Genomic DNA, 7,919 nt, shown 5'->3' on the forward strand with positions numbered 1-7,919 from the left:
TATATATATATATATATATAAAGATTCCTCCTGGTTGAGGAAATTGTATACTCTAATTGAGCACCAAGAAGCTAAAGGAAGCAAAGCTCATTAACTTATTTTACCATTTACATGTTAATTAGTTGTTTTTTTCCTCCTCTACTTCACTTTTAACCTTTTTATCTAGAAGGTTCTTTTGTGAAGATTCTCTAGTTTGTTCTTTATTGTATCGTATAGTTGTTCTAACCACATGGGAATGCATTCTTGACATTTTTGCAATTGACTTATTGAAAATTTGTAATGCAGATCAAGTATATGAAGGATATGTATTTATCCGACCTCAATGATTTTTATGAAAACATTGTTTCTAAAGTGCATCAAGTATGTCATTAACATCCCTCTAAGTGCTTCATCATAGTTTCAAATTTTTGTTGGCTCCCTTGCCATTTCCTTAAAATGACACACTATCATTTGCATATAGCATGCACCAACGTGTAATGCATATTGCATTTTATTGGTTATTTCCTTATTTGGAACTCCTCAAACTAGGAATTGATGCAGAAAGATCAAAACACTAAATTAGCAATTTTGCTTCTTTGGTTCCTTTCCTATTAGTTGTCAATTGTTGTCTTGAGAAACAGTGCTCTCATAGTGGGAATATGTTGTGATGAGGCTTAAGGAATTATTGTTGTTTTTTTTTGCTTTCAGTCTAGGAATTAAGGCTTCCCTTGTTCTTAGGGCAAGTCTTGATTTATCTGATTCTAAAGAACTTGAGTCAGTATTCTGCTAAATTGTGTGAACCTTGCGCACTATGTTATTTCTTTATGCATTTCTTAACCTTTCCACCCCTTCGTTTCCGTGGAAGGTTCTTGAAGCATGAATTTCAAAGGTTAGCAAAGGGCAAGAAACAAGACTCACTAAACTAATTTTTTTCTCTGATTTTATGCATGACTCTCTTAATCAGGGTCTTCCAAATGAAAGAACTTAAAAACCCAAGATGTTGGAGATGACGCTGGAACGCACTATGCTGTTCTTGCGCCTTAACAAACCTGATATTAACTTGGTCACAAGGAGAAACTGCGTTCGGTTGAGAATAAGTTTCTTTGTAAGAGGCAAAAATCTACACAAGCTTACTTCTTCTCTATCGAAGGGATAAATTCCTCAGGCTTCCATCCATACAAGTCAGGTATGCAGTCCGAACTTGTTTGAATAATATAAGCCAATTGTTTTCACCTTGTTCAAGTTGTTTCCCTCTTGTGTTAACAGCATTTACATTTTCAGTCGAGTTTTTTTTTCTTTGGGAGAGGGAGGTTGATAACTCGGAACTTTTGATTATTTTCCCAGTATAAATCTCTTAAGTTATGTCTGATCTCTCGTGCTACTTCTACTTTGTTCTAATGTCTCATCTTCTTACATAATCGAGCAGAAGGTATGAAGGTCAAAGATTTGAGTAGAAGGTTAGTAGGGAGTCGAGTGTTGTCGTACTTCCAGTAGTATGATTTAGGTTGCTCGTACTTTTTTTCCAACGGCTGCTTATATTACTTGAAAATATAACTCAAGTAAAACTGACCTTATATCAGAGAATGCAACAAATTAGAAGTAACGATAAAAGACTGAAATATAAGATAGTGAAGAAGGGGGATGAGTATTGGAACATCACGAGTCAATTTAGTTATGTAGTCGTATTAATTTTGAGCAGTCCCTATCCCTGTTTAATTCTGATTACGTTTCAACAGTTATTGTCTAGTTAGGTTAGGTTTATTACTTTAGCTCGTTTAGGAGTCTTTCCACTGTAATTCTATTTAAGCACCTTTCTGTCGTCATTAATATAAATTATCGTCTTTCAACTTATAGCAAGTCTTTATATGGTATCAGATCTCTTCACGCCCTAACGAGAACGGTCCAATTTTTGTTCTGTTTTCCTTCTCCTCACACAGATCAACAATGACCAATCCAAAGGGACCAATGATGAAAATAATCCAACAGTTCTCAATGCTAATAACACAATGGGCAGCAACATAATCATTCAGTTTAATCCTGCTTCCAAACTACCCATTAAACTAAGTGGTGGTCACAACTTCGCCACCTTGAAAGCCCAATTTTCCATGCTTATGTATGGCTATCACCTCTTTTGCCATCTTGATGGGACCACTCCAGCCCCCAATCTCATTATTTGCGCGCGGTACAAACATATCTCCTGATCATGCCTTCTTACCTTGGTTCCGCCAAGATAAACTCATCCAGAATGCCCTTATGGCTTCTGTCGAACCCACCATTGCTTCTATTGTTGCTACCGCTGACTCGGCTAAATCAGCTTGGCATGCTTTGCATACCACTTCCGCGAATAAGTCACAAACTCGTGTGTTGACAAGCTCAGATTTCTCAAAATTGGGGATGAGAGACTCGGTAAATTTCCATAACAATAAAACCCTACTTTTTGCTACTACTATCACTTCTTTTATAACTAATTTATAGTGCCCATATTCTCTCTGATTCCTTCACATGTTTTTCCTAACCTTTTATTCAAAATCGGTTAATGATTTTGTCCTTCACTTAACTCGTGTGTTGTGCCTAGCTGGCAAAATTAGTTCAACAACGTTGGCCTCCACCTCACTATTTTCATTCATAACAATACTTTGTTTCTAAATGAAAACCCTGTCCATAAGGTTCGGTAAGGGAGGATCACCAGTTAGTTAAGTTCAAAGGAGTAATTTTTTGTATTGAGCTACCCACACTGCTTCTTTGCATGGAAACATGAAAAACAGTATGAACCCGGGTAGCCTTTGGTAATTCTAACTTGTAAGCAACTTCTCCAACTCGTTTAAGAATCTGGAAAGGCGTAAAAAAACGTATGTCCAACTTGTAGAAGGAAGCTCCCTGAGATAAGTCTGACGATTAGGTTTTAATTTGACATAGACCAATCGCTAACTGAAAATGTGAACTCTGTGCACTTGGCATCATCAAATTTCTTCATGTAAACATGAGGCTTGCTAAGATTCTGTTGGAGCAAGGTCAAAATCTGATCACGCTTCACTAAAGAGGCTTCAACTAAGTCACTGGAAGTACTTCTCAAGATGTAACGTGCTACTATAGGAGGTTCACGACCGCACAAAGCCTGAAAAAGGGGTCATGCCCGCGGAAGATTGATAGAAAATCTTGTACCAATACTCGGCCCATGGAAGCATGGCAACCCATTCAGTGGGACATCAACAACGAAACACCTCAAATATTTCTCAACACACTTACTAAGAGCCTTGATTTCCCGTGTGTTTGAGAATGGTAGATGGTGCTCACAGCAAGCGACATCCCCTACAATATATTGATCTCTTGCCAGAAGGAATGTAAAAACCAAGGGTCCCTCTCAGTGACAATACTGAAAGGAGGTCCATGAAGACAAATAATTTGAGTCACAAAACCTTCTACGATAGTATTAGTAGTAAAAGTCGATGCCAGTGGAATGAAGTGACCATACTTAGATAAACTATCCAAAACTGTCATAACGGTGAATCTTTCTTATGAACTAGGGAAGCAAGTTATGAAATTCATGGCAATGTCCTCAAAGAAGATCTAGGACAGTGGTGAGATGATCCAACTGGGACTTACAATTTGTACTATAGACAAGGATGTCGTCGAAAACAACAACCACAAAATGGCGAAGACAAAGCCGAAGTACCTCATTCATAATAGCCTGGAAAGTGGAGGGTGTATTGGATAACCCAAAGGGCATTAGCAAGAACTCATAGTGGCCCTCATGAGTTCAAAAAGCTGTTTTCGTAATGTCATCAGGCTGAGAAAGAATTTGATGGTAATACAGACAATAAGGAACGCTTTGAAAAATAATTTTGCCATGAAGTAATGAGATTCAAAGTAACCAACACAAAAACTCCATGCACCATCCTTCTTGGTCTGGTACTTGGTCAAATAACTCCATCGTGGAGCATATCTGTCGCAAGTTGCTCCATAATTTGGTTCTAAAAATAGGGGTAGCAACATGGCTTGACATTTATTGGCCCGGCCCCAGGCGTTAAATCTATAGCATGATCCTGGAATTTCATAGGTGGTAAGCTGGGGAGCTTTTAGAAAACATCAGCAAAGGATTCCAATAGAGGCGCTAATAGAAGAGGCTTATCAATGAGGGTTGTGTTCGTAGTATTAGTTAACTTTAAGCAATAAAAATAAGCAATGGAATATGTGGTAGCCAAACATAACAAACTATGGAGTTGTACTCATTGAAGCTCAATTGGAGAGTCCCCCACCCAATGAATAGGAGAACCATTCATGGAGAATTCGAAGATGCGGGCTGCATAGTCAGTGACAACTGGTCCCAATGTTGCTAACCACGAGACATTCGAAACCACGTCTTATCTATTAGGATATAAAACATACAGATCCATATGCAAATCATACCCCTGACTGTGCAAAGGAACTCCACGCACAACCCCATCACAACAGAGACATTGGCAGGAAAACTAGGACTGCATTCATCACCATGTGAAAATAATTGGCAGCCCTTACTTTTATAAAATATGCGTACTACCCCATCCATAAGGATTTAATTGGAGAACCATCAAAAATGCCAATAAAATGCAAAGTAGTTGGTAAATCTCCACCAAACAAAGCTTGATATGAAATAGAAGAATGATCTTGTACCTCCAAAAGTTTCAAATCTTTGGCCAAAACTTCATAGATTCGAATGGTTCCATCGACTCTAGCGATGACTTTGAATCTTCAGTAAGAAACAATAATTAGGGTAGCGCCTAAAATTTGTGAGAAGGAGAGAATTTATCATCACAATTGTAGCATAAGCCTGTCTCACGACGACTATGTAATTCAACAGGGGATAGACATTTGAAAGGTTTCCAATTCGGGAGTTCATGTGGTGGTGCAGTAGGGACTAATGCCAATGAGGAAGGTTTGAAGGAGTGGTGCATCAGAGTAGAACTAGGTAAAATCAGATTTGTTCTAGCAAAGGTGGGCTGGGTTGACCCTTTCTCAGAGCTCATCCTCTTTTTATGCACAAGGGTCGGAGACATATCTCAGTCCATCTTAGTAGAATCATGATCCACCCTTGATGATTTAATTCAGCTTGGAACCCAAAAACCCAAAAATGTACCAACTAGTACTCACCGATGGGAGTAGTCTCATTGGTGAGAGCTTCAAGTCAGCTCCAATATTTTGCCATTGTCGTAATCTGTTGTATCTTAGCCAAACATCTCTCTGTGCGTCTAACTCCCGTTTTCAATATCGATGAACAGATTTCTCAGCAAAGTGGTCCCAATTAATCAACTAATTATTGCTATATAACCAACGGTACCATTCGAGAGCTTAGCCATTGACATAGTGAAAGGTGTAAGAGGGGGGAAGGTGAATTGCTCTTTTTCATTTTTCTTCTTCAAATAGTTGACTTGTGAGATTCACTAGTTGACTATTAGTTCCAAAAGTAAATACTGAAAATGAAAGTGCAGAAAATAAGATTGACACTATTTCCACCACACCACCCCCCCGAACTTATTGTGCCTCGTAGTAGTATTCCCATGTGGCTTTTAAGATAGAGACAGGACAACCTCTAACAAAAGAGTTAGAAACAACACCCTAATAGCAACAAATAAAATAATAGCAACACATATTAGTTCAATAACTTAATAGCTGCAGATAATAGTTTAACAACATAATAGTTCGGTCATTCTCCCTCATTCGCATCAGCAAAAAGGAAAGAAGAAAACATAAAAATAACAACAGTATTAAAGAGAGGGCAACAAAGCCCTTTATAAAACCAGCAGAGTATCATAAACACAATAAAGACAAATAAATTACAGAGGGTGCAGGAAGTAGGTAAGCGTGTTGACAATGGTAGTGGACATCTCCTCGAACCTGGAGGAAAGAGAGGTAAAAATGGATTTAGAGCCTGCCTGGACCTTAGTAGCAATCTTAATAACCTCTTTGACAATACGGTTGAACCTTAGACGATGCGAGCCACTTCTGCACCAGTCTCTTTGGTGACTTCCTTAACAACATCTATCTTGAAGTGAGAAGCAAGTAGTACATCTTTGAGGGAGTCCACCACTTCTCTCATTGCAGTCACAGAAGACATAAGGTCGCTTACTTGAGTGACAGATATGGTTAGAGCATCCAATATGACATCTATATCAGTTAGCTTATGTGAGCATGTGCCACGTATATATATATTATATATATATATTAGATAGATAGAAGAGTGAAGTGGGAGGACGACCAAGGGAAAAAATTTAATTTCACGCTAACAAAAATGTATCAAGAAATATAATTAATAATTCTAGAAACATCTCTTTATATATTAAGTGAATAATGATCAAGGTCAAAAATATAATTTCATGCTAACAAATCTATCAAGAATGATAACCAAAAAAATTAAATATTTCTAGAAACATCCTAAGTTATTGTTATTACCATTAACTTATTTTGTTTTAGTTCACTTTGTTTTCTTTTATGAGTTATTGTGATATCTATTTTATTATCACACTATTTTACTATTAATTTACTTTCATTTAATTCTTAATATTTTTTCTATTTATTATGCTTATAAAAAATGCCTACTTTGTATATAAAAATTTATTATGAATTAATTATTTTCATCTTTATTTTGGATCTAATTAATATACTTGAAAATAAATAAGTGTGATAAAATTAGTAATATATATTAGATTGAAATTAAAGAAAAATATGTTGAAAAGTAAATTTACAAATAAAAATGAATAGGATGATATATTTGTATTAAAGACAACTAAGAATAAAAATGTAATTTCGTTCTAATAAAATCTATCAAGAATAAATAATTCTAGAAACATCTTACTATATATGAAGTGATTGATTCTAGAAACATCTTTTTATATATGAAGTGATTGATGATCAAATGTAAAAATGTAATTCCATGCAAGTAAAAATCTACCACAAACGATAACAAGAAAATTGAATAATTCTAGAAACATATTTAGTTATTATTATTAGTATTACCTTCTTTTTGTTATTTCTTCTTTTTACTATGAGTTATTGTGATATCTATTTATTATATGAAAATAAATAAATAATTATTACGGTTAGCTATTAATAATTATATATCAAGTATAATTTTAGGTGGAATCAATCAAAACTAAAATTAAAATTTATATGTATATTAAATTTTGTGTATTGAAATAATTTTTTAATTTTGTGATCTTAAGTATGCTATATAAAAAAATTAAAACTCAGAAGTTATTTTATTTTTGAAATAAAATAAAGAATAAGTTCATATAAATTGAAATGGATAGATTCATATATTAAGAATGAAATATATTTGTGTTATTATTAAAATAACCTTTCATACATTTTTAAAAAAAAAATCATTTGACTTCCTTCTATTAATTTGGGCATATAGTTTTGAAGATTTGAATATTTGAATATAGAAATATAATGATTTGAAAACTTTAATTCTTTTTAATTTCTAATTTGTTACATATTTGAAAATTACATTAAAAAAGAAGCTTAAAAACGCAATGTAACAATTTAAGATATTTTTAGAAAAAGATAGTTAAAAAACATGATGAAATTTGGTGGACTCCCTTATTTTTATTGAAACAAAAAAAGTTACATATGAACTAAAAAGTACTACAAATCACAGTAAAATAACAATTCAAAATAGTAAGAATCATATAGGAAATTTTGTTGACTTTCCTAAAATCACTTGTATCACATAAAATAAAACGGATGTAGTAACATATATTATTTGAAAAATGACATAAAAGGTACATAAATTAATAATTTAAAAAAAAATTTAAAAAAACACATATAAAAAATTTAGTTTATTTTTTCACATTTCATTTGTGTCACATAAATTGAAGGGAAAAAAACTAGCATACGTTGGGCCTGCGCTAGCGCGGGCACCTGATATCTAGTGTGTGTGTGTGTGTGTGTGTGTGTGTGTGTGT

This window comes from Solanum pennellii, chromosome 4, assembly GCF_001406875.1.
Source record: "Solanum pennellii chromosome 4, SPENNV200".
NCBI lineage: Eukaryota > Viridiplantae > Streptophyta > Magnoliopsida > Solanales > Solanaceae > Solanum > Solanum pennellii.